We start from the raw sequence: 27,213 nt of genomic DNA, 5'->3' as shown, positions 1-27,213 counted from the left end.
AAGAATCTTTGCGATCAGAGGGCAGACAGCAGAAGCAAGAAGAATAACAATCCTGCAGCCTGTGGAACAAAAACCACATTCACAGAAAGACAGACAAGATGAAAAGACAGAGGGCTACCAGATGAAGGAACAAGATAAAACCCCAGAAAAACAACTAAATGAAGTGGAGATAGGCAACCTTCCAGAAAAAGAATTCAGAATAATGATAGTGAAGATGATCCAGGACCTCGGAAAAAGAATGGAGGCAAAGATCGAGAAGATGCAAGAAATGTTTAACAAAGACCTAGAAGAACTAAAAAAGAAACAGAGATGAACAATACAATAACGGAAATGAAAAATACACTAGAAGGAATCAATAGCGGAATAACTGAGGCAGAAGAATGGATAAGTGACCTGGAAGACAGAATGGTGGAATTCACTGCTGTGGAACAGAATAAAGAAAAAACAATGAACAGAAATGAAGACAGCCTAAGACACCTCTGGGACAACATTAAACACAACAACATTTGCATTATAGGGATCCCAGAAGGAGAAGAGAGAGCGAAAGGACCAGAGAAAATATTTGAAGAGATTATAGTCGAAAACTTCCCTAACATGGGAAAGAAAATAGCCACCCAAGTCTAGGAAGCACAGAGAGTCCCATACAGGACAAACCCAAGGAGAAACACACTGAGGCACATAGTAATCAAATTGGCAAAAATTAAAGACAAAGAAAAATTATTGAAAGCAGCAAGGGAAAAACAGCAAATAACAGACAAGGAAACTCCCATAAGGTTAACAGCTGATTTCTCAGCAGAAACTCTACAAGCCAGAAGAGAATGGCATGATATACTTAATGTGATGAAAGGGAAGAACCTACAACCAAGATTACTCTACCCAGCAAGGATCTCATTCAGATTCGATGGAGAAATCAAAAGCTTTACAGACAAGCAAAAGCTAAGAGATTTCAGTACCACCAAACCAGCTCTACAACAAACGCTAAAGGAACTTCTCTAAGTGGGAAGCACAAGAGAAGAAAAGGACCTACAAAAATAAACCCAAAACAATTAAGAATATGGTCACAGGAACATACATATCAATAATTCCCTTAAACATGAATGGATTAAATGCTCCAACCAGAAGACACAGGTTTGCTAAATGGATACAAAAACAAGACCATATATATGCTGTCTACAAGAGACCCACTTCAGATCTAGGGACACATACAGACTGAAAGTGAGGGGATGGAAGAAGATATTCCATGCAAATGGAAATCAAAAGAAAGCTGGAGTAGCAACACTCATATCAGATAAAATAGACTTTAAAATAAAGAATGTTACAAGAGACAAGGAAAGACACTACATAATGATCAAGGGATCAATCCAAGAAGAAGATATAACAATTATAAATATATATGCACCCAACATAGGAGCACCTCAAACATAAGGCAACTGTTAACAGCTCTAAAAGAGGAAATCAACAGTAACATAATAATAGTGGGAGACTTTAACACCTCACTTACACCAATGGACAAATCATCCAAAATGAAAATAAATAAGGAAACAGAAGCTTTAAATGACACAACAGACCAGATAGATTTAATTGATATTTATAGGACATTCATCCAAAAACAACAGATTACACTTTCTTCTCAAGTGCGCATGGAACACTCTCCAGGAGAGATCACATCTTAGGTCACAAATCAAGCCTCAATAAATTTTAAAAAGTTGAAATCATATCAAGCACCTTTTCTGACCACAACGCTATGAGATCAGAAATGAATTACAGGGGAAAAAATGTAAAAAACACAAACACATGGAGGCTAAACAATACGTTACTAAATGACCAAGAGATCACTGAAGAAATCAAAGACAAAATCAAAAAATACCTAGAGACAAATGACAATGAAAACATGATGATCCAAAACCTATGGGATGCAGCAAAAGCAGTTTTAAGAGGGAAGTTTATAGCTATACAAGCTTACCTCAAGAAACAAGAAAAATCTCAAGTAAACAATCTAACGTTACACCCAAAGGAACTAGAGAAAGACGAATGAAGAAAACCCAAAGTTAGCAGAAGGAAAGAAATCAGAAAGATCAGAGCAGAAATAAATGAAATAGAAACAAAGAAAACAATAGCAAAGATCAATAAAACTAAAAGCTGGTTCTTTGAAAAGATAAACAAAATTGATAAACCATTTGCCAGACTCAGCAAGAGAAAAACGAAGACTCAAATCAATAAAGTTAGTAATGAAAAGGGAGAAGTTACAGCAGACACCGCAGAAATACAAAACATCCTAAGAGACTACCACAAGCAACTCTGTGCCAATAAAATGGACAACCTAGAAGAAATGGACAAATTCTTAGAAACATATAAACTTCCAAGACTAAACCAGGAAGAAACAGAAAATATGAACAGACCAATCACAAGTAATGAAATTGAAACTGGGATTCAAAATCTTCCAACAAACAAAAGTCCAGGACCAGATGGCTTCACAGGTGAATTCTATCAAACATTTAGAGAAGAGCTAACACCCATCCTTCGCAAACTCTTCCAAAAAATTGCAGAGGAAGGAACACTCCCAAACTCATTCTATGAGGCCACCATCACCCTGATACCAAAACCAGACAAAGATACCACAAAAAAAGGAAATTACAGACCAATATCACTGATGAATATAGATGCAAAATCCTCAACAAAATACTAGCAAACAGAATCCAACAACACATTAAAAGGATCATACACCATGACCAAGTGGGATTTACCCCAGGGATGCAAGGATTCTTCAATATACGCAAATCAATCAATGTGATATACCATATTAACAAATCAAAAAATAAAAACCATATAACCATCTCAATAGATGCAGAAAAAGGTTTTGACAAAATTTAACACCCATTTATGATAATAACTCTCCAGAAAGTGGGCATAGAGGGAACCTACCTCAACATAATAAAGGCCATATACAACAAACCCACAGCAAACATCATTCTCAATGGTGAAAAACTGAAAGCGTTTCCTCTAAGGTCAGGAATGAGACAAGGATGTCCACTCTCACCACTATTATTCAACATATTTTTGGAAGTCCTAGCCATGGCAATCAGAGAAGAGAAAGAAATAAAAGGAATACAAACTGGAAAAGAAGAAGTAAAACTGTCACTGTTTGCTGATGACATGATACTGTACATAGAAATTCCTAAAAATGCCACTAGAAAACTACTAGAGCTAATCAATGAATTTGGTAAAGTTGCAGGATACAAAATTAATGCACAGAAATCTCTTGCATTTCCTATACACTAATGATGAAAAATCTGAAAGAGAAATTATGGAAACACTCCCACTTACCACTGCAACAAAAAAAATACAATACCTAGAAATAAACCTACCTAGGGAGACAAAAGACCTGTATGCAGGAAACTATAAGACACTGATGAAAGAAATTAAAGATGATACCAACAGATGGAAAGATATACCACGTTCTTGGATTGGAAGAATCAATATTGTGCAAATGACTATACTACCCAAAGCAATCTACAGATTCAATGCAATCCCTATCAAATTACCAATGGCATTTTCTACAGAACTAGAACAAATCGTCTTAAAATTTGTATGGAGACACAAAAGACCCCGAATAGCCAAAGGAGTCTTGAGGGAAAAAAACGGAGCTGGAGGAATCAGACTCCCTGACTTCAGACTATACTACAAAGCTACAGTAATCAAGACAATATGGTACTGGCACAAAAACAGACGCACAGATCAATGGAACAAGATAGAAAGCCCAGAGATAAACCCACGCACCTATGGTCAATTAATCGATGACAAAGGAGGCAAAGATATACAATGGAGAAAAGACAGTTTCTTCAATAAGTGGTGCTTGGAAAACTGGACAGGTACCTGTAAAAGAATGAAATTAGAACACTCCCTAACACCATACACAAAAATAAACTCAAATTGGATTCGAGACCTAAATGTAAGACCGGACAGTATAAAACTCTCAGAGGAAAACATAGGAAGAACACTCTTTGACATAAATCACAGCAAGATCTTTTTTGATCCATCTCCTAGAGTAATGGAAATAAAAACAAAAATAAACAAATCGGACCTAATAAAACTTCAAAGCTTTTGCACAGCAAAGGAAACCATAAACAAGACGAAAAGACAACCCTCAGAATGGGAGAAAATATTTGCAAACGAATCAACGGACAAAGGATTAATCTCCAAAATATATAAACAGCTCATACAGCTCAATATTAAAGAAACAAACAACCGAATCCAAAAATGGGCAGAAGACCTAAACAGACACTTCTCCAAAGAAGACATACAGTTGGCCAAGAAGCACATGAAAAGCTGCTCAACATCACTAATTATTAGAGAAATGCAAATCAAAACTACAATGAGGTATCACCTCACACCAGTTAGAATGGGCATCATCAGTAAATCTACAAGCAAGAAATGCTGGAGAGAGTGCGGAGAAAAGGGAACCCTCTTGCACTGTTGGTAGGAATGTAAATTGATACAGCCACTATGGAGAACAGTATGGAGGTTCCTTAAAAAACTAAAAATAGAATTACCACATGACACAGCAATCCCACTACTGGGTATATACCCTGAGAAAACCATAATTCAAAAAGACACATGCACCCCAATGTTCACTGCAGCACTATTTACAATAGCCAGGTCATGGAAGCAACCTAAATGCCCATCGACAGACGAATGGATAAAGAAGTTGTGGTGCATATATACAATGGAATATTACTCAGCCATAAAGAGGAACGAAACTGAGTCATTTGTTGAGATGTGGACGGATCTAGAGACTGTCATACAGAGTGAAGTAAGTCAGAAAGAGAAAAACAAATATCGTATATTAATGCATGTATGTGGAACCTAGAAAAATGGTACAGATGAACCGGTTTGCAAGGCAGAAGTTGAGACACAGATGTAGAGAACAGACGTATGGACACCAAGGGGCACAAAACCGTGGTGGGGTGGGGATGGTGGTGTGCTGAATTGGGCGATTGGGATGGACATGTATAAACTGATGTGTATAAAACTGATGACTAATAGAACCTGCAGTATAAACAAACAAACAAACAAACAACTAATACAGAACTTTCTTTGGGTTATTTGTATGGAAATATGTTAATATAAATGTTTCAGATATTACATGAAATTTCTAAAACTCTTATATGTTCTGGTATAATGTTATAAGTAATAATACTAGTTATTACTTTAAAATGTATATCTCAGAAATAACTAAATTTCCTTGTCAATTGCATTATTATGAACTTTCATCAAATCTTTAACTGTAGTCATTTTTAAGTCTTTTGTCATTTACAGACAGTTCTGGGTGTACTCTGATGCTTTTGCAAATATGTTCCTGTAAAAGGGTTTCATCTTCAAGGAATTCATGGAAAAGACTTTGACAAGTACAGGTTTCTGGTAACTGACTATAGTGCTGAACTGAATGAATAAGCATTTTCAGAACTCTAATGGAAAACTGATGAACTCATAAAAGTGCTAACAAAAGATCAAGATGAAAAAAAATTAATTACATGGGACTGAGTGAACTGATGAGGATGATTATAATTGTTGTGACTTTCTGTTTGAATTAAAAAAAATCCGACAAGGACTCAGAGGCAAAAAATACACAAATCAATTTTCACTGCAAAGTAAAGGAGCTGTTACAGTGGAGGATTACTGGACTGAATGTCAATATTATGACACAGTATGAGTGTGTTTCATGTTTGGTAATTGCAATCCTTGTTGCTTTTGTTGTGGTCATCCATTTATAATGCTTGGTGTTAGTCTATTTATCTCTTGTAAAAATAAAATACAGTGTGTATGTGTGTGTGTGAAAAAAAAAAAGAACCTTTGCTCACAATATTCGTTTCTTCTCACCCTACATGTACTCAAAGCCTATCAATTCTTCAAGGCCAACTCAAAAGTCATCTTCATGAAACCCTTTTTTTTTTTTTTTTTTTGCGGTACGCGGGCCTCTCACTGCTGTGGCCTCTCCCGCTGCGGAGCACAGGCTCCGGACGCGTAGGCTCAGCGGCCATGGCTCACGGGCCCAGCCGCTCCACGGCATGTGGGATCTTCCCAGACCGGGGCACGAACCCACGTCCCCTGCATCGGCAGGCGGACTCTCAACCACTGTGCCACCAGGGAAGCCCCATGAAACCCATTTTGATATCCCCAGCTGACAGAGATCTTCATCTGAATTCCCAGATCACTTTATCTGTAATCATTACCTCTAAAAAGTGGGGGAAAGTGTGATACAGTGGAAAAAGAGTATATAGGCACAGGAGTCAACCAAATCACTGGTCATGTGACCTTGAGAAGTCATTCAACCCTTCTGAGTATCGGTATTCCCACCTATAAAAATTAAGGCTGGGTTGTTTACCCAAGAGAATTTTTTCCACACAAAGACCTATATACAAATATTGAAAGCAGCTTTATTCATAGTATCTCCAAACTGGAAACAACCCAAATATCAAAAAGAAAAGAGACAATCCAATTGTGGCATAAATGTATAACAGAATAGAAAGCAATACAAAGGAATGAACTATTGATATATGCAATAAAATGGATATCACAGACATTCAGAAAAAGAACCTGAACACAAAAGAATACTGAATTTATATCATTTATATCAAGTTTTAGAACATGCAAAACTAATCCTAGGTGAAAATATCAAAAGAGGATTTCCTCAGTTGGAAGGGAAGGACTGGGGAGAAGTACAAGGCAGCTTTCTGGGAAGATGGATTGCGATAGTGGTTCCCAATTATATATAAATGTGTCAACACTCATTTAACTGCCCACTTAACAAGTGGTTATACTTTTTGTTTGTAAATTATACCAGTAAAATTGATTAAAGACAAGGGCACACAGCTTAAGGGGAAAAAATAAAGGCTATCCTTAATTTATAAGGTTGTTAGGAGGATTAGATGAGAAACACTTCTACTGAAATCAGTATGGCACAGTGGGAAAGACTACACACTGATACGGGACTGAATCTCAATTTAGCAAATTACTATAGCTACTAGTTACATAACCTTGGACAACTCATTAATCCCTCAGAACTTCAGTTTTCTCTTTTGTAAAGAGAATAATATCTACTTTACAGAGTTAAATGGTAGCATACTAGAGTTTCCACCAGTTAAGAAAATATCTGTTACCTAACAAGTACCCCAATAGTTTTTTAAATAATACATAAAATCCAGCACATAGTAGATGCTCAATTAGTGTTATACTCTTTTCCCCATTTTCCTTGGATGAGAATTTCCTCCTCTACTATATTTTAGGATCCTGAAGGACAGGATCAGCATCTCAGTGATCTTCTCTTTCCTCTACTTAAGATTCTATCTAAAAAATGGTAGTCACTCAACAAAGATTTTGAAGGAAAGGAAGGAAGGAAGTAGGCTGGCTTGTTGCTTAAGCAGAATTACCTCTTTTTCTTTTGGTCATTCCAGAATCAATTACTGAGCTTTTCAGTAAAGACAGTTGTAGGCTAGATACCAATAACTTTTTTAAGGCAGACACAAAACTTATATACTATATGATCTATATGCACTGGAAAACAGATTTGAAATAGACAAGAAGCAATGTGAAGTAAAGAATGGGTCTCTGAAGTCAGACCCAAATACATATCCCAAGACTGACACTTAAAAATCTACGTAACGCAGGACTTCCCTCATGGCACAGTGGTTAAGAATCTGCCTATGTTTGTTCTTTGCTATTTTCCAGATTTTCTGAAATACAACTGGAGTACAATTACAACCTTAAAAGATTATAATGATATAAATTGAAATGTATGCAGGAGAGGAGATCAAGACAGCAGGATAGGAGGATGCTGAGCTCACCTCCCCCCAAGAACATATTAAAAAAAAAAGAAAGAAACACATCAATTCTCACAGAAAACAGACTGGAGACTGGCATAAAGACTCTTACATAACCAAGGCTGTAAAGAAAGATCCACACAGAGTCAGGAAAGAAGGGAAGAGTAGTGATCAGGTTGGAACCCACAGCTGAAGGAGGGGACACAGAAGTAGGGGAATTACTTCATTTTGGAGATCCTCTTTGGAAATAGAGGGGTTTGAACCACATATTGGGCACTCCAGGCCCGGAGTCCGACACCAGAAAGACAAATCCCCTTCACTGGTTTGAAGACAAGTGGGACTGGCAGGGGGGCTGTGAGAAACGTGAACTCCACTCATTAAGAGCATGCACATGCTTGCTTGCTCCCAAAACAAGGCAGAGGAAGCAGACTGAGACTGCCTGGGACTCTAGCTGGTTTCCACAACCAGCCCAGTGCACGCCCTGGCCTACCTTGCTCCGCCACACAGCTCCCGACTAGGGTGAAGGCTGCCGCTGCCAAGGAAAGTGCACAGTTGTGGGGGATGGTGCCAACTTGGACCCAGCTCTGCATCTGAATGGGGCAAGGGCAGCCATTACTGGCACTCCCAGAAGCAGCAGATTGGGAGTGGTCTGGACTGTGACTGTAAGGCCTGGACAGCCCCAGCGCATGCCCCAATCCACACTGAGTGCCCGCTCCAGCCCCTCTTGCTCCATTGCAGCTCCGCAACTACTGAAGCCCGCATGCCTAGAGCCTGTGCTCCGCGATAAGAGAAGCCACTGCAGTGAGAGTCACACGCACCACAACAAAGAGTAGCCCCCACTTGCCACAACTAAAGAAAGCCCACATGCAGCAATGAAGACCCAATGCAGCCAAAAATAAATATAATTTATTTTTTAAAATTTAAGAAAATTTACATCAAGCAATATTCCAACCATAGTAGTATGAAACTAGAATCAATTACAGGAAGAAAAATGAGAAAAAAAAACACAAGGGGACCAAACAACAGACTATTAAAAAAAATAGATCAATGAAAAAATCAAAGAGGAAATCAAAAATTACCTTCAGATAGATGAAAATAAAAACACAACTCTCCAAAGTCTATGGGATGCAGCAAAAGCAGACCTAAGAGGGAAGTTTATAGCAATACAGACCTATGTCAGGGAACAAGAAAAATCTCAAATAAGAATCCTAACCTACCATCTATAGGAATTAGAAAAAGAAGAACAAAAAAGCCAAAAGTGAGCAGAAGGAAGGAAATAATAAAGATCAGAGAGGAAACAAATAAAACGGAGACCAAAAAAACAATAAAAAGGATCAATAAAACCAAGACCTGGTTTTCTGAAATGACAAACAAAATTTAAAGCCTTTAACCAGGCTCATCAAGAAAAAAAGAGAGCAGACCCAAATAAACAAAATAAGAAATTAAACAGGAGAAATTACAACTAATATCACAGAGATACAAAAAATCATAAGAGAATACTACGAGCAGTTATATGGTAACAAATTGGACAATACAGAAGAAATGGATAAATTTCTAGAAACATACAAACGTCCAAGATGGAATCAACAAGAAATGGATAATCTGAACAGACTGATAACTAACAATGAAACTGAATTAATAATAAAAAAAAAAACTGACAGCAAACAAAAGTTCAGGGACTCACAGCTTCATAGAGAAATTCTACAAAACATATGAAGAAGGGCTAATACCTATCCTTCTCAAACTATTCCAAAAAGTTGAAGAGGAGGAAACACTCCCAAATTCATCCTACAATGCCACCATCATGCTGATAACAAAAAGAGACACAGATACTCCAAAAAAAGAAAATTATGGGCCAATATCTCTGATGAATATAGATGCAAACATGCTCAACAAAATATTAGCAAACTGATTTCAACAATATATAAAAAGAATCATACACATGATCAAGCAAGATTTATTCCAAGGATACAAGGACAGTTCGATATCTGCAAATCAATGTAATACGCAACATTAACAAAAGGAACAATAAAAATCACAATCATAGATGCAGAAGAAGTATCTGACAAAATTCAACATCCATTCATGACAAAAACTTTCATCAAAGCTGGTTTAGAAGGAACATATCTGAACATAATAAAGGCTATTTATGACAAATCCACAGTTAATACCATACTCAATGATGAAAAGTTGAAAGTTTTTCCTTTAAACTCAGGAACAAGGATTCCCACTTTCACCACTTCTATTTAACAAAGTATTGTAAATCCTAGTCACAGCAATTGGACAAAAAAAAAGAAAGGAAACGCATCCAGATTGGAAGAAAAGAAGTAAAACTGTCCCTATTTGCAAATGACATGATGCTATATATAGAAAACCCTAAAGTCCCAACCAAAAAACCATTAGAACTAAGAAGTGAATTCAGTAAAGATTCAGGGTACAAGGCTAATATACAGAAATATGTTGTTGTTCTACACACTAATAATAAACTATCAGGGAAAGAAAAAAACATTTAAAATCACATCAAAAAGAATAAAATATCTAGAAATAAACTTAATCCAGGAGATGAAAGACCTATACTCTGAAAACTATAAAATACTGATGAAGGAAACTGAAGATGATACAGAGAGATGGAAAGATAACCCATGTTTCTGGATTGGAAGAATTGTTAATATGCCCATATAACCCAAAGCAATCTACATATTTAATGCAATCTCTATCAAAATACCCATGACATTTTTGCACAAAACTAGAACAAAAAATCATTTGGAATCACAAAACAAACTAAATAGCCAAGGCAATCTTTAGAAAAAAGAACAAATCTGAACTCACACTCCCTGACTTCAGACTATACTACAAAGCTACAGAAATCAAAACAATATGCCACTGACACAAAAACAGACACATATATCAATTGAAGAGAATAGGGAGCCCAGAAATAAACCCGTGCACTTGCAGTCAATTAATCTACAACAAAGGAGGCAGAAATATATAATAGAAGAAAGCCAGTCTCTTCAATAACTGCTGCTGGGAAAACTGGACGGCTACACGTAAAAGAATGAAATTAGAACATTTTCTCACTCAAAATATAAAAATAAACTCAAAATGGATTAAAGACCTAAGTGTAAGACTGGAAACCATAAAACTCCTACAAGAAAGTGCAGGCAGAACACTCTTTGATATAAACTGTAGCAATATTTTTTTGGATCTGCCTCCTAAGGCAAAGGAAACAAAAGGAAAAATAAGCAAATGGGACCTAATTTAACTTACTTGGGTAAAATATAATGTGTAGATTAATAAACTTAAATAAGGGATGTGTGTATCACAGTAGAGTATTTAAATACAATGGATTTCTGGGGAGCAATCACTTGAATAAAAAAAACCAATAGAGTGAGCAAGCACAGGAGTGACACCAAGAGCCCACGTCAGGTTAAATGTCACCATTACATCAGGTTAAAAAGGCCATGTTCTCATTTCTCCCAAAAAGATAAATAAATGGCTAATAAGAACATCAAAAGATGCTAAACATCATTAGTCATTAGTGAAATACAAATCACAACCTCACAACTACAATGAGATACCTCTTCACAACTACCAGAATGACTATAATCCAAAAGACAGACAAAACCAGTGTTATAGAGGATGTGAAAAGACTGGAACCACCATACACTGCAGATTGTGAATGCAATATAGTGCAGCTGGTTTTGTAAACATTCTGGCAGTTCCTAAAAGGTTAAATACAGAGTTACAGTATAACCCAGCAATTCCACTCCTAGAAACATACCCAAGAGAAATGAAAATATAGCCCCACAAAAAAAAGCTTATACACAGATATTCATAGTAGCATTGTCCATAGAATTCAAAAAGTGCAACAACCCAAATGACTATCAACTGATGAATGAATAAATAAAATGTGGTACATCCATAAAAGAAATGAAGTTCCTGGAAAAGTCAAAAATACCAAGACAAGAAAAACATCAATGGTTGCCAGGGATTCAAGGGGAAGGAGGAATGAATAGGTAGAGCACAGAGAATTTTTAAGTCAGTGAAAGTACTCTGTATGATACTATAATGGTGGATACATGCCATTATACATTTGTCCTAACCCATAAAATGTAAAACACCAAGACTAAACAGTAATGTAAACTATGGACTTTGGGTGACAATAATTTGTCTATGTAGGTTCATCAATTGTAACCAATGTACCACTCTGGCAGGGGATGTTGATAATGGGGAGGCTATGCATGAGTGGAGACAGGGAGTACATGGGAAGTCTCTATATGTGCCTCATAATTTTGCTGCAATTCTAAAACCGCTCTAAGAAAAAAGTTTTATTTAAAAAAAAAAAAAAAAAGGTTCGGGAGCGTTCACATGGTGCTGCAGGAAGATCCTGAACTCACCTCCTCCTACAGACACAATGAATCTAAAACTACGTATGGAATAATTTCCTTGGAAAGGGACATGAAAACTGGGTAAACAGAACCTCCACAACAAAAGGCAAAAGCACATCATCAAGACAGATAGGAGAGGCAGAGGATCAGAGAGGCAGAGAAAGTTTCACCAAGGAAAACCCACCCACCAGCTGTGTCAATTCACAATCGGGAGGAACCACAAAGGTATGGATCTTTGCCTGAAAAGTGAGGGATGTGAGCTCCACATCAAGCACTCCAACCGGTAGACGCTGCACAGGAGAGATGGGCCCCCCAAACTGTCTTCAAATACCAACAGAAAATATGCCCAGGAAACCTATAAAACTTCAGAGTATGGACAACCCACTCTTAAAGGGCTCACAGGTAGACTTAACCCAAGAATCAGCGTAAAAACACCTGATTAAAAAGCGTGGACCCTAAGTAATGAGGACCCACTTACTATCTTGAAGCATCTGCCAGAGAGGCAGAATCCAATTAGAACATTCCCCAGGGACTGAGACACTAACAGGAGACTTTTTTTTAAGATTTATTTTTTGAGGTAACCTGGTTCATAACATTATATAATTTTGTGTATACAACATTATATTTCTACTTTTGTATACCCTACAGTGTGCTCACCACCAAAAATTTAGATTCCATGTGTCAACACACAGTTAATCTCCTTTATGCATTTCACCCTACTCCTTTCTGTCCCTTCTTCTCTGGTAACCACTACTCTGTTCTCCTTATCCACGTTTCTTTTGATTTGGTTTGTTCACTTATTTTTTTGTTTGTTTTTATATTCCACATAAGTGAAATTTTACAGTATTTGTCTTTCTCCATGTGGTTTATTTCACTTAGCATAATACACTCAAGTTCCATCCATGTGGTTGTAAATGGCAAGATTTCATCTTTTTGTGGCTCAGTAGTATTCCATTGTGTGTGTGTGTATACAAATACATATCCATATCATATATATATGTATCACATCTTCTGTATCCATTCATATGTTGATGGGCACTTAGGTTGTTTCCATATCTTAGTGATTATAATGTTGCGGGGATTTCCCTGGTGGCACAGTGGTTAAGAACCCACCTGCCAATGCAGGGGGCATGGGTTCGAGCCCTGGTCCAGGAAGATCCCACATGCCGTGGATCAACTAAGCCCGTGCACCACAACTACTGAGCCTGCACTCTAGAGCCCACAAGCCACAACTACTGAGCCCGTGCGCTACAACTACTGAAGCCCACACACCTAGAGCCTGTGCTCCACTATAGGAGAAGCTACCGCAATAAGAAGCCCGTGCACTGCAACGAAAGAGGAGCCCCCGCTCACCGCAACTACAGAAAGCCTGCGTGCAGCAACAAAGACCCAATGCAGCCAATAATTAATAAATAAATAAAATTTAAAAAAATTATTTTAAAACAAATAATTATGTGATGAACATAGGGATACAGCTATCTTTTCAGATTAGTGTTTTCATATTCTTCAGATAAATACCAGGAAGTGGGATAGCTGGATCACATGGTAGATCTATTCCTAATTTTTTGAAGAATCTCCATAATGTCTTCCACAGTGGCTGCACCAATTTACAGTCCCACCAAAAGTGCATAAGGGTTCCCTTTTTTCCACATCCTCACAAACATTTGTTATTTCTTGGCTTTCTGAATAGTTATTCTAACAGGCATGAGGGGTATCTTGTTATAGTTTAGATTTGCATCTCCCTATTAATGATGTTGAACATCTCTTCATGTGCCTATTACCATCTGTATGTCTTCATTGGAAAAATGTCTATTCAGATCCTCTGCCCATTTTTTAATTGGGTTGTTGCTTTTTGTTATTAAGTTGTATGAATTCTTTATATATTTTGGATACTAACCCCTTATCAGATACATCATTTGCAAGTATCTTCTCCCCCTTAGTAGGTTGTCTTTGTTTTGCTGACTGTTTCCTTTGCTGCACATAATCTTTTCAGTTTGATGTAGTCCCATTTGTTTATTTTTGCTTTTGTTTCCCTTGCCTGAAGAGACAAATCTAGAAAGATATTGCTAAGACCAATGTCAAAGAGCATACTGCCTGTGTTTTCTTCTGGAGTTTTACGGTTTCAGGTCTTACATTCAAATCATTAATTCATTTTGAGTTAATTTTTGTGTATGGTGTGAGCTAGTGATTTTTGTGTATGGTGTGAGCTAGAGTTTCATTTTTTTGCACATGGCTGTCAAGTTTTCCTAGCACCATTTGTTGAAGAAGTCAGCCTTTCTTCATTGTATGTTCTATGCTCCTTTGTCATAAATCAATTCTCCATATATGAGTGGGTTTATTTCTGGCCTCGCAAATCTCTTCCACTGACCAGTTTATCTATTTTTCTGCCAATACCATGCTGTTTTGCTTACTATAGCTTTGTAGTATAGTTTGAAATTAGGGAGTGTGATACCTCCAGCTTTGTTCTTTTTTCTCAGGATTGCCTTGGCTATTCAGTATCTTGTGGTTCCATGTAAATTTTAATATTATGTAAATTTTATAATTTTTGGCTCTATTTCTCTGAAAATTGTCCTTGGAATGTTGATAGGTATTGCACTGAATCTGCAGATTGCATTAGGTAATATGGACATTTTAACAATATTACTTCTTCCAATCCATAAGCATGGAATATCTATTTATATTTATGTCTTCTTCAATTTCTTTCAATGTCTTCCACTTTTGAGTGTAAAGGTCTTTCAAATCTGTAGTTAAGTTTATTTCTACATATTTTATTCTTTTTGTTGTAATTTAAATAGGATTCTTTTCCTAATTTCTCTTCCTGCGAGCTGCTCATTGCTAGCAGATAGAAACACAACAAATTTTTGTATTTTGATTTTGTACCCTGCAACTTTACTGTATTTATTCTTTCTTTCTTTCTTTCTTCTTTCTTTTTTGGCCATGCAGCATGCAAAATCTTAGTTCCCCAACCAGGGATCAAACCTGTGACCCCCACAGTGGAAGCACGAAGCGCCAACAACTGGACCACCAGAGAATTCCCCTGTATTTATTATTTCTAATAGCTTTTTGGTGGAGTCTTTAAGAGTTTTCTATTTATAAAATCATGTCATCTGCAAATAGTGGTGAATTTACTTCTTTCCAATTTGGATGACTTCTACTTCTCTTTTTTGCCTAAGTGCTCTGGCTAGGACTTCCAATACTATGCTGAATAAGAGTGGCAAGAGTTGGCATCCTTGTCTTGCCCCAATTTTAGAGAGATAGCTTTAAATTTTTCACCATTACGTATGATGTTATCTGAAGGTTTGTTTTATATATGGCCTTTATTATGTTGAGGTATGTCCCTCCTATGTTGAGAGTTTTTATTATAAATTAGCATTAAATCTTGTCAAATGTTTTTTCTGCATCTATTGAGATAATCATATGATTTGAGGCCTTCATTTTGCTAATGTGGTATATCACATTTACTGATTTGTAAATGTTGAATAAATCCCACTTGATTATGGTAAATGATCCTTTCAATGTACTGTTGAATTCAGTCTGAATACTTTTTGCTGACTCAACAATACTTTGTTGCAGATTTTTGCTTGTATTGAAATGTTCATCAAAGATATTGGCCTGTAATTTACTCTGTTTGGTATCAAGGTGATATTGGCCTCACAAAGTGAGTTAGGAAGTGTCAGTGGGAGCCATTTTTGTGATGTCAGGCTACCTTGCTAATGCCAGCGCTGGCGGGCATGCATTTGAATTTCTCCATGTAACCTGTTAGTGCCAGTGGCCATGCCCCACTTAGAGCTCTGCCTACCCCTGTGCCTAAGCCAGGCCTCATAGCCAGCTGAGTGACAGCCCTGCCCATCAGTGCCCCACAGTCACTGTGGCCCTGCCACAATAGGAGGCCCATGCAGTCCACCTAGGAACACCTGGCTCTGGTGGCCAGGCAGAATTACACTTCTGAGCCCCACAGGACATCTATATAAGACCACTCCTTCAGGATTGGGAAACAGCTGATACAGCTAATGCACAGAAGCAAACACAGAGACTTAGGCAAAATGAGGAAATAGAGAAATATGTTCCAACTGAAAAACCAAGGGAAAAAACCTCAAGAAAAGAACTAAATCATAGAGAGATAAACAATCTACTTGATAAAGAGTTAAAAGTAATGTCATAAAAATGCTCACCAGGGACTTCCTTGGTGGCGCAGTGGTTAAGAATCCACTTGCCAATGCAGGTGGCACAGGTTCAAGCCCTGGTCAAGGAAGATCCCACATGCCATGGAGCAACTAAGCCCATGCGCCACAACTACTGAGCCCACGTGCCACAACTAATGAAGCCCATGCACCTAGAGCCTGTGCTCTGCAACAAGAGGAGCCACCACAACAAAGAGTAGCCCCCGCTCACTGCACTAGAGACAGCCTGTGTGCAGCAACAAAGACCCAATGCAGCAAAAAATAGTAATAATAATAAAATGCTCACTGAACTTGGAAGAATGGAAAAACACAGTGAGACCTTCAACGAAAAGATAGAAGACATAAGAATGTACCAAACAGAAATTATAACTGAACTGAAAAATACACTACAGGGGTTCAACAGCAGACTTGATGAGGTAGAACCAATCATCAAGCTGGAAGACTAAAGAATGGAATTCACCCAGACATAGCAGCAAAATGAAGAAAGAATTTTAAAAAGTGAAGATATGATAAGGGACCTTTCGGACAACATTAAGCAGCATAACATTCACATTATAGGGGTCCCAGAAGAAGAAGAGACAGAGAAAGGGCCAAAATAAATTATTTAAATAGTGGCTCAGAAATTCCCTAATCTAGGGAAGGAAACAGACATCCAGGTCCAGGAAGCCCCAAGAGTTCCAAATAAGGTGAATCAAGAGAGATACATAACAAGACACATTATGATTAAAATGCTGAAAGTTAAAGGTAAAGAGAAAATCCTAAAAGCAGCAAGAGAATAACAACTTGTTACATAGAAGGGAAACCCCAAAAGGCTATCAGCAGATTTTTCAGCAGAAACTTCACAGGCCAGAAGAGAATGGCATAACATATTCAAAGTAAAGAGAAAAAACTTCCAACCAAGAATGCTCTACCCAGCAAGGTTGTCATTCAGAATTCAGTAAGACATCAAGAGATTCCCAGAGAAGCAAAAGCTAAAAGAACTCATGATCACTATACTGGCCCTAAGAGAAATATTAAAGGGACTTCTTTAAGTTGAAAAGAAATGACACTAATTAATAAGAAAATTTATGGAAGGAAACATCACACTGGAAAAGGTAAATAAGTAACAAAGGTAGTGGATCAATCACTCAGAAAGCAAGCATGAAAATTAAAAGACAAAAAGTAATAAAATCAACTATAACTGCAATTAGTTAAGAGATACACAAAATAAGATGTAAAATGTGTCATCAAAGTATAAAATGTTGGGGGTAGTAAAAAGATAAACCTTTGGAATTTGTTCAAATTTAAGTTGCTACCAACCCAATACATACTAATTATACAGTAAGTAGGATATTGTATGTGAACTTCAGAGTAACAGCAACGAAAAAACTTATAGTAAATACACAGAAGAAAATGAGAAAGGAATCTAAACATAACTCTAAAGAAAACCACCAACACACAAGGGAAGAGAGAAAGAAAATAAGCAACAGGGAAGCACTACAATAACATCCAGTAAACAGTTAACAAAATGGCAATAAGTACCCATCAATAATTACTTTAAATGTAAATGGACTAAATTCACAAATCCAAAGACACAGAGTCGCTGAAGGGATTTAAAAAAAAAAAACATCTATATGCTGTCTACAAGAGACTCACTTCAGAAGAAAGAACACACACAGACTGAAAGTAAAAGGATGGAAAAAGATATTCCATGGAAATAGAAATGAAAAGAAAGCTGGAATAGCTATACTCATAACAGACAAACTTTAAAACAAAGATGGTATTAAAAGACAAAGACATTATATAAGGATAAAGGGGTCAATCCAGCAAGACTGTATAACATTTCTAAATGTACATGTACCTAACAGGGGAGAACCAAAATATATAAGGCAAATATTAACAGAATTAAAGGGAGAAATGGAAAGCAATACAATAATAGTATGGGAATTTAACACCCCACTTACAACAACAGATAGATCATCCAGACAGAAAATCAATAAGGAAACATCAGGTTTAAACAACAAATTATACTAAGTAGATTTAATAGATAAATAGAGTACATTCCATCAAAAGCAACTGATTACACATTCTTCTCAAGTGCACATGGAACATTCTCCAAGACAGACCACATGTTAGGTCACAAAACAAGTCTCAATAAAGTCAAGAAGACTGAAATCATGTCAAGTATCTTCTGCAACCAAATAGTATGAAACTAGAAATGAATCGCAAGGGGAAAAAAATGGGAAAAATCACAGAAACATGGACAGTAAAACAACATGTTACTTAACAACCAGTGGGTCACTGAAGAAATCAAAGGAGAATTTAATACCCAGAGACAAATGAAAACAGAAATGTGATATACCTAATTCAGTGGGATGAAGCAAAAGCAGTTCTAAGAGGGAAGTTCATAGCAATACAGGCCTACCTTAAGGAACAAGAAAAATCCCAAATAAACAATCTAACCTAACACCTAAAGGAACTACAAAAAGAAGAACAAATGAAGCCCCAAATTAGTAGAAGGAAATAATAAAGATAGGAAGGAAACAAATAAAATAGAAATTAAAACAAAAAAAAAACAGAAAAGATCAATGGAACTAAGTACTGGTTCTTTGAAAAGATAAACAAATTCAACAAACTTTTAGCTGGACTAACCAAGAAAAAAAGGAGGAGGACTCAAATTAAATCATAAATGAAAGAGGAGATGTTAAAATTGATACCTCAGAAATAAAGGATCAAAAGAGACTATTATAAATAATTATACACCAACAAATTTGACAACCCAGAAGAAATGGATAAATTCCCAGAAATATATAATCTTTCAAGACAATCATGAAAAAATAGAAAATCTGAATAGACAGATTTCTATTAAGGAGTCTGACACAGAAATAAAAAACCTTCCAATAAACAAAAGTCCATGACCAAATGGCACCACTGGTGAATTCTACAAAACAGTCAAAGAAAATTTAACACCTATCCTTTTCAAACTCTTTCAAAAAACTGAGGAGAAGGAAAACCTTCTAAACACATTTTACGAAGCCAGCATTACCTTGATACTAAAACCAGACAAGGACGTGACCAAAAAAACAAAAAAAAAATTACAGGTCAATAGCTTTGATAAACAGATTAAAAAATCCTCAACAAAACATTAGCAAATGGCGTCCAACAATACAGTAAAAGGATCATACACCAAGTACACCACAATCAAGTGGGATTTATTCCACGGTCGCAAGGATGGTTCAAAATTCACAAATCAATAAATGTGATACATCACAATAACAAAAGGAAGGATTAATATCACATGACCATTTTGATAGATGCAGAAAAGCATTTGACAACAGTCAACATCCCCTTATAATAAAAACTCTCTACAAAGTGGGTACAGAGCAAACATACCTCAACATAATAAAGGCTACATACAACAAACCCACAGCTAACATACTGAACAGTGAAAAGTTGAAAACTTTTCATCTAAGAACAGGAACAAGACAAGAATGCCCACCTTCACCACTCTTATTCAACATGGTATTGGAAATCCTAGCCACAGCAATTAGGCAAGAAAAAGAAATAAAAGGCATCCAAAATGGAAAGGAAGAAGTAAAACTGTCACTATTTGTAGATGGCATGATACTATACATAGAAAACCCTGAAGACTCCACCAAAAACTGTTAAGACCAATAAATGAATTCAGTAAAGGTGCAGGATACAAAATCAATACACAGAAATCTGTGGTATTTCTACACAATAATAAACTATCAGAAAGAGAAATTAAGAAAACATTCCCATTTATAACTGCATCAAAAAGAATAAAATACCTAGGAATAAATTTAACCAAGGAGATGAAAGACCTGTAAACTGAAAACTATATAAGACACTGGTGAAAGAAAATGAAAAAGACACAAATAAATGGAAAGATGCTCTATGCTCATGGATTGGAAGAATTAACATTGTTAAAATGTCCATATGACCCAATGTGATCTACAGATTCAATGCAATCCCTATCAAAATTCAAATGGCAACATTTACAGAACTAAAACAAACACTTCCAAAATTTGTATGGAACCACAAACAATCCTGAATAGCCAAAAAAAATCCTGAGAAAGAAGAAGGCTAGAGGTATCATGCTCCCTGATTTCAAACTATACTACAAAGCTACAGCAATCAAAACAGTGTGATACTGCCACAGAAATAGAGACATAGATCTGTGGAACAGAATTCACAGTCCAGAAATAAACCCACTCATATATGGATAATTAATTTACACCAAAGGAGCAAAGGATTGTCTCTTCAATAAATGGTGGTTGGCAAACTGGACAGTCACACACAAGAAAATGGAACTAGACCACCATCTTACACCATACACAAAAATTAACTCAAAACAGATTAAAGGCTTGAATGTAAGATCTGAAACCATAAAATTCTTAGAAGAAAACATAGGCAGTAACCTCACTGATCAGTCTTTAAATGTTTTTGTGGATCTGACTCCAAAGGCAAGGAAAACAAAAGCAAAAATAAACAAATGGGACTACATCAAACTGAAAAGTTTATGCACAGCAAAGGAAACCGTCAATAAAACAAAAAGGCAACCTACCAAATGGGAGAAGATATTTGCAAATGATATATCTGATAAGGGGTTAATATCCAAAACATATAAAGAACTCACACAACTCAACAACAACAGAAAAAACTCAATTTAAAAATGGGCAAAGGATATGAATAGACATTTTTCCAGAAAAGAAATACAGATAGCCAACAGGCACATGAAAAAAAATGTCCAACATCACTAATTATCAGGGAAATGCAAATCAAAACCACAATGAGATATCCCCTCATGCCTGTTGGAATGGCCATTATCAAAAAAAGCAAGAAATAACAAATGTTGGAGAGGATGCCGAGAAAAGAGAACTTTTATACACTATTGGTGGGACTGTAAATCGGTGTAGCCACTACGGAAAACACTATGGCGATTCCTCAAAAAATTAAGAATAAAACTATCATTTGACCCAGCTATTCCACCTCCAGGTATTTATTTGGAGAACAAGAAAACACTATTTTAAAAAGATACATGCACCTCTACGTTCACTGCAGCATTATTCACAATAGCTAAGGTAAGGAAACCACCTAAGTCTCCATCGATGGACGAGTGGATAAAGAAGATGTGATATATATATATATACAATGGAATATTATTCAGTAACAGAAAAGAATGAAATCCTACCATTCTCAACAACATGGATGGACCATGAAGGTATTATGATAGGTGAAATATGTTAGAAGGAGAAAGAGAAAAAACTGTATGATTTCCTTCATATGTGGACTGAAAAAAAACCCAAACAAACAAAATAAAACAATGACGAACTCACAGATACAGAGAACAAATTAGTAGTTACCAGAGGGGTAGGGGATTGGTGGGGGGTGGGGGGGAAGTGGACGAAGGAGGGGGCAACTACATGGTGATAGATGGTAACTATAATTGTGGTGGTGGTCACTTCGTAGTGTATACAGATGGTAACTTATAATGCTGTACACCTGAAACTTATATTTTAAAAAAAGGAATAAGGTGCTGATACATGCTACAACATAGATGAACCTTATAAATGTTACGTTAAATGGAAAAAGTCAGACACAAAAATCCGCATACTGCATGATCCTATTTGCCAAAATAAGCAAATTCATAGAGAAAGAAAGTAGATTAGTAGTTACCTGGGGCAGAGGTAGGGAGTAGGATGGAAAAGTGGGGAGGGAAGTCAGGAATAGGAAATGAATGCTAATAGTTATGGGGCTTCATAGTGGGATACTGAAATGTTCTAAAATTGATTGTGGTGATGGTTGCACAATTCCATGAATACACTAAAAACCACTGAAGTGTACACTTTAATGATTGAATTTAATGGTATGTTAAATATCTCAATAAAGCTGTTTTCTAAAAATAGAACTTACAATTTCCAAAATTTCAATCAGTTACTAGTTTCATGACATTTGCCATAACTACCACCCATACTATTATCTACAAAACATTTTTCTATAAAAAGAACTACATTTCTACTTAAATTTTAAAAGAAAATTTGTAACACTAACCTAAATGAAAAATCAGCTAATATAAAAAAATGGATATGGCAATATATTGGCAGTGCTACTCAAATTAAATTTGAGAACCCAGGCTATGGCAAAACAATGGCCACGTAGAAAATAGAGCACAAAAAACAAAATAAGTCAGTAAACAGGGAATGAACACTAGGACTAACTGGCCCCAACGTTTCTGAACAAGCTGCTGCCTGTGATGAACTGAGGTCTCACTTGTCCTACCCTGCCCTGCAGTCCCAGAATGTAGAGACACCTGAGAGTCCTAGAGATAAAAATGTGAAGACTGGCTCAAGTGCCAGGAAAGGCTTCTCTCTTCTCTGAGTTCGGTCACCAGGCTCTGTAAAGGCAAGAATCAAATGGCAGGCCCAAAATAGTGAGAAGCCTGCTAGTAGCACTATTCTAAAAATTATAGGCCCAATTAACTGAAGTCAGGACAGTACATCTATGAATTGTCTCATGTTTGTCAATAAATTCTAGAAAAATCGGGATTTTAATCAGTTCCTCTCCAATGTTCATAAAATCTATCACCCATGTTTTTGCTTTTTCTGAAATATAAGAAAATCTTAGTATTTACCTTTCTGAGACTGGTACTTAAACAATGCTGATGTCCGCATACTCCAAAACTATCAATAATTTTTCACATGTTTCCTAATGGAAAGTAAGTGTATTACAGTAAAATAAGTAGTATTCTGAAGAGCAACACAGACATTTTATAAGTCCAAGTTGTTTAATGAGGTTTTCAATTCTGATCACACCTATATTTACTACCATGAAAACATGAAGTAAAAGGCATTTATTTTCTCCCATGAACCTGGCATGCCTCTTTGAAAATATCAAAATTACTTCTCTTTCCAATAGTATATTAAAAGCTGGCTTGACACATACAGAAATCTTTACAAATGAAATATGATGTCTGAGATTTGCTTCAAAACAATGGGGAGTGATAGCTTTTACGGGACAAGACTGTCCATGCATAGGTAACTGCTGAAATAAATTGGTATACAGAAATTAATTTTTCTATTCTCTCCATTTCACAAAATATATAATATTAAATATATAATAAACTTAGTGCTTTAAGAAGTTAGGGGACTTCCCTGGTGGCACAGTGGTTAAGAATCCACCTGCCAATGCAGGGGACACAGGTTCCAGCCCTGGTCCGGGAAGATTCCACATGCTGTGGAGCAACTAAGCCCGTGCACCACAACTACTGAGCCTGCACTCTAGAGCCCATGAGCCACAACTACTGAGCCCACGCGCCACAACTACTGAAGCCCGGGCACCTAGAGCCCGTGCTCCGCAACAAGAGAAGCCAACGCAATGAGAGGCACCACAACGATGAGTAGCCTCTGCTCACTGCAACTAGAGAAAGCCCATGTACAGCAACGAAGACCCAATGAAGCCACAAATAAATAAATAAACATATATTTTTTTAAGTTATCATTAAAAAGTAGTAATTATTTTAGCAAAGCTTCATGAAATCTTTAGTGTTTCATGTCACAGAGGGGAAAGTCTGCCTATAAATCATTTCATTCTAATATTTTTTAAGGTTGTCTCCACCAATGGACTGTAGATCTTTTGCTTATATTCCTTAAGACTTACTGCCAAAGCCAAACACGTTTGTGAAAAAGGTTACCATCCCAGCATAAAACTGGAAACAGATTTCTATTAGTGACTTATTTTGTTATACATGCCATCTGCCGTTTTCACTTCTACAATTTCAGAAATGCCAATTTCACAATGGATATTAGATTGCACCATTAAAGAAAATTCTATTTAACTTCCCACTAAATACCACCATCACTTTCTAAGTGTTTAAAGAATGTTCCCATGTGATTCCCAAAGAATTTTTGCTTCTCCTTTAAATTAGGTTGGGTTGTAGTTGGGTATGAAGGTGAAAGAAAAGACAGAATCTCAAGCCCCTTAATCTTATCCTTAAAACATTAAAGTGGTTAAATGAAGGAATTAATAAAGTCAATATCAAATCAACATTTTAGTGATTCTTAAATATCTATGAAGCTGTAAGGACAAATATTTTTGAAGTCTATGTTTAAAACACTAGATCCTTTGGAGACCAATCAACAAATTATTCATAACTGCATTCATATAGCAACACTGATTATGCTTCCATGCATAATCCACCAGGTAGACTGACCTAAACCACCAGGGTTTAGAGAATTTTAGAGAATTTTAGAGAATAAAGAATGGCAGCTCAGTGGAGTGGAGAGAAAGAAGGAAAGGAGCATGCATTTGCTGAGTGCTTACTACGGGCCAGGAGCAGTTCTAAACGCTTTACAGACACCTCATTTACTTGCTATCAACAAATTTATGAGGTGGATAATAACATCCATATTTTATACATGAGGAAACCAAGACTCAGAAAAATTAATCTGTCCAAGAACAAGTAGGAGAGCTGGGATTCAAACTCAGATCAGTTTGCCTTCAAGGCCATCATACCACACTTCCTCCCACAAAGACACCTTTCCAAATCATATTAAAAATTCTTTGATTAAAATATTAATTCCTTAGTGGATATTATTCAGATCATTTCAATATGCAGCATAAATCAATCTGCACCACTACATTTTGAGGAAAAGTCATAGTTACCTGGAGGAAAAAAAAAATACAAGGGCCAGAGCATCAATATAAACCAGACAGGGACACTGGCCAGAATACCAACCTCAGGTCTGAAAACTTAATTCCAGATGAACCATTCACCAATGGGTGATCTGGAGCAAGTAGTGACCTCAGTTTCCCCACTGGTAAAATGGACATAACGCTTAACCCATCCTTCCACCTCGGATTGTTTATGAGAATGAAATTAATGTTGGTGAAATCAATATGTAAACTATAACAAACTATAATACACATAAGGAACTACTATCTACTCAGTAAGATGACTATACTGAACAGCTATTTTCATGTTAGAATAACTTAGCACAAACAGAATGAGGAATACAGTTCACAAACGACAGGAAGCTGCTCTCAGGCGGGCAGGCCCCACCTCAGCGAGAGCCACTTGACAGCAGCAGGTGCTGCTTGGAGGACCAGTTTTCTGCCTGCTTTCAAACAATCCCGTCCCTCACTCCGTCCCTCACTGGTAGGGGAGGGTAGGCGGGAATAAAGTGCTGGGAAGAGAGCACTAGAACAGGCAGAAGGCTGGGTTCTACTACACCCAGGTGCCAGGCCCTGGTTAAACTCTTTACCCCTCCAGGCCTCAGTTTACGCATTTGTAAGATGGAGAGACCTTTCCCGCCCTACTTCCCGGGGAGAGCTAATACCCGAGTCACTGTGCAGGGAAAGCGTGGTAAACCCCGCTGAGAATGAGATGATGACGATCACCTGTCAAATGAAAGGCTGGGAGGGCGGCTCCTCCGCTAGCCCTTCGCAGTTTAGATATTCCAGAAACCTCGGACCGGGCCGCCCCTCTAAGGAGTAACGCAGCCCCCCTGTCCACCTCTCGGCCCGCGGGGTGCGCGCAGTCCCCTGTCGCTCACACCCCGAGCTGAGTCCACAGGGCAGGCCCAAAGCCTGCCCACCCCCGCCCCCAGGCCTCCTCAGAGGACCCCAGGGCCCTCCCGAGTAGCCGCGGCTCCCCTCCCCCAGCAGTGTTCCCTGCCCTTCTCCGCTCCCACTCCCAGGTGAGAGGAGGGGGTGAAAGGGCGTACCCCGCCGCCATTTTGTCCCCTTGGCCCCCGCTAAGCATTCCGCCGGCCCGCACCCCAGCCCACGCCCGCCCAACTCTGTGCAACGCGCGCCCCTCGCGGACACTCACCCCTGACCGCCCTGCGCAGTTCAGGGCGGCTCCGAGCGTCCCGCCGGGAAAGGGGCGGGGCGGGGGCGGGGCGGCTGCAGAGGGGCGGGGCGGCTGGCCGCTGCACCACGTGACTTCCAGCTGCAGCCGCGCCTCTCCCCGCTCCACTCTTCGGCAGTCCGCGCGCAAGCGCAGCCCGGTTCCCGCCTATGGGCCGCCGAAGCGGGAGGCAGGGCGTGGGCGCGTTTCGTGGCCCGGTCACGGCTGCTTGTAGGTGGCTGGCTGTTCCACCCCCTAGGCTGTGCGATTGCACGAGCTTTTGGCCACACGGTTCTCTCTGTCTTTCGGAATCAGCCCCTTCCCCCTGCCTCCCTTATCACCACAGTCTGTCCCATAGATAAAGGACCTAGAAGTACGCCTCAAAAATCTGTGACTGAAAGCGCTTCAGAAAAGCAGCAGCCCTAAGCTGAACACAGTTTATTCTCTGCCGCAAAGCTTTATTCAGCTTCTCTTGTGCGCCAGGCTTGAAAGTCTCAAAGTACAAAGACCTAACAATTTAACGGTGTTAAATTAGAGCTCTGAACAACGCAGACCATAATTATCACATGAATATTCCCCCATCACTTTTCATACATCTGAGAAACTCTCTTTACCTTTCCCTCTCCTTTGCTTCCCACAATAAGCAGGAAGTTATGGAATCCAATGGAGTCTACTTCACAACTAGACTGTAAGTACTGTGAGGGCAGGACCCATATTGTTGGCTGTTGTGGCTCCTCTTCCCTCTTGCCTTCTTAGAAAACTTGCTCTTTCGTTCATTTATTTAACAAGTGTTTTTTGAGTACCTACTATATGTCAGATGCTATTCTAGATGCTTGGACTTAAGAAATAAACAAAAGAGATAAAAATCCGTGCCTTCCTGGAGCAAGGTAGAAACAGACAATAAATAGTGAACATAATAAAGTTCCATGATAATGAGATGATAAGCACTACAGTAAACAAAATGAGTAGGATAAGGA

At 37.9% G+C, this 27,213-nt stretch overlaps 1 protein-coding gene across 3 annotated transcripts in view; it reads right to left on the bottom strand.

Moving 5' to 3' along the window:
• Positions 1 to 26,238, bottom strand: part of SCAPER (S-phase cyclin A associated protein in the ER) — a 494,267-nt gene extending 468,029 nt beyond the window's left edge. For all 3 annotated transcript variants that reach the window (XM_027123707.1, XM_027123708.1, XM_027123711.1), the window contains exon 1: positions 26,219 to 26,238. The gene's annotated coding sequence lies outside the window, so the exon portion shown is untranslated. The remainder of the gene's footprint in view (positions 1 to 26,218) is intronic.
• Positions 26,239 to 27,213: the final 975 nt, after the last annotated feature.

Source organism: Aethalodelphis obliquidens, unplaced genomic scaffold, assembly GCF_003676395.1.
Source record: "Aethalodelphis obliquidens isolate GAN/ISIS:26980383/991018 unplaced genomic scaffold, ASM367639v1 scaffold26, whole genome shotgun sequence".
NCBI classification, from domain to species: domain Eukaryota; kingdom Metazoa; phylum Chordata; class Mammalia; order Artiodactyla; family Delphinidae; genus Aethalodelphis; species Aethalodelphis obliquidens.
The sequence above is the reverse complement of the archived record's forward strand: the minus strand, read 5'-3'. Positions and strand labels throughout refer to the sequence as shown.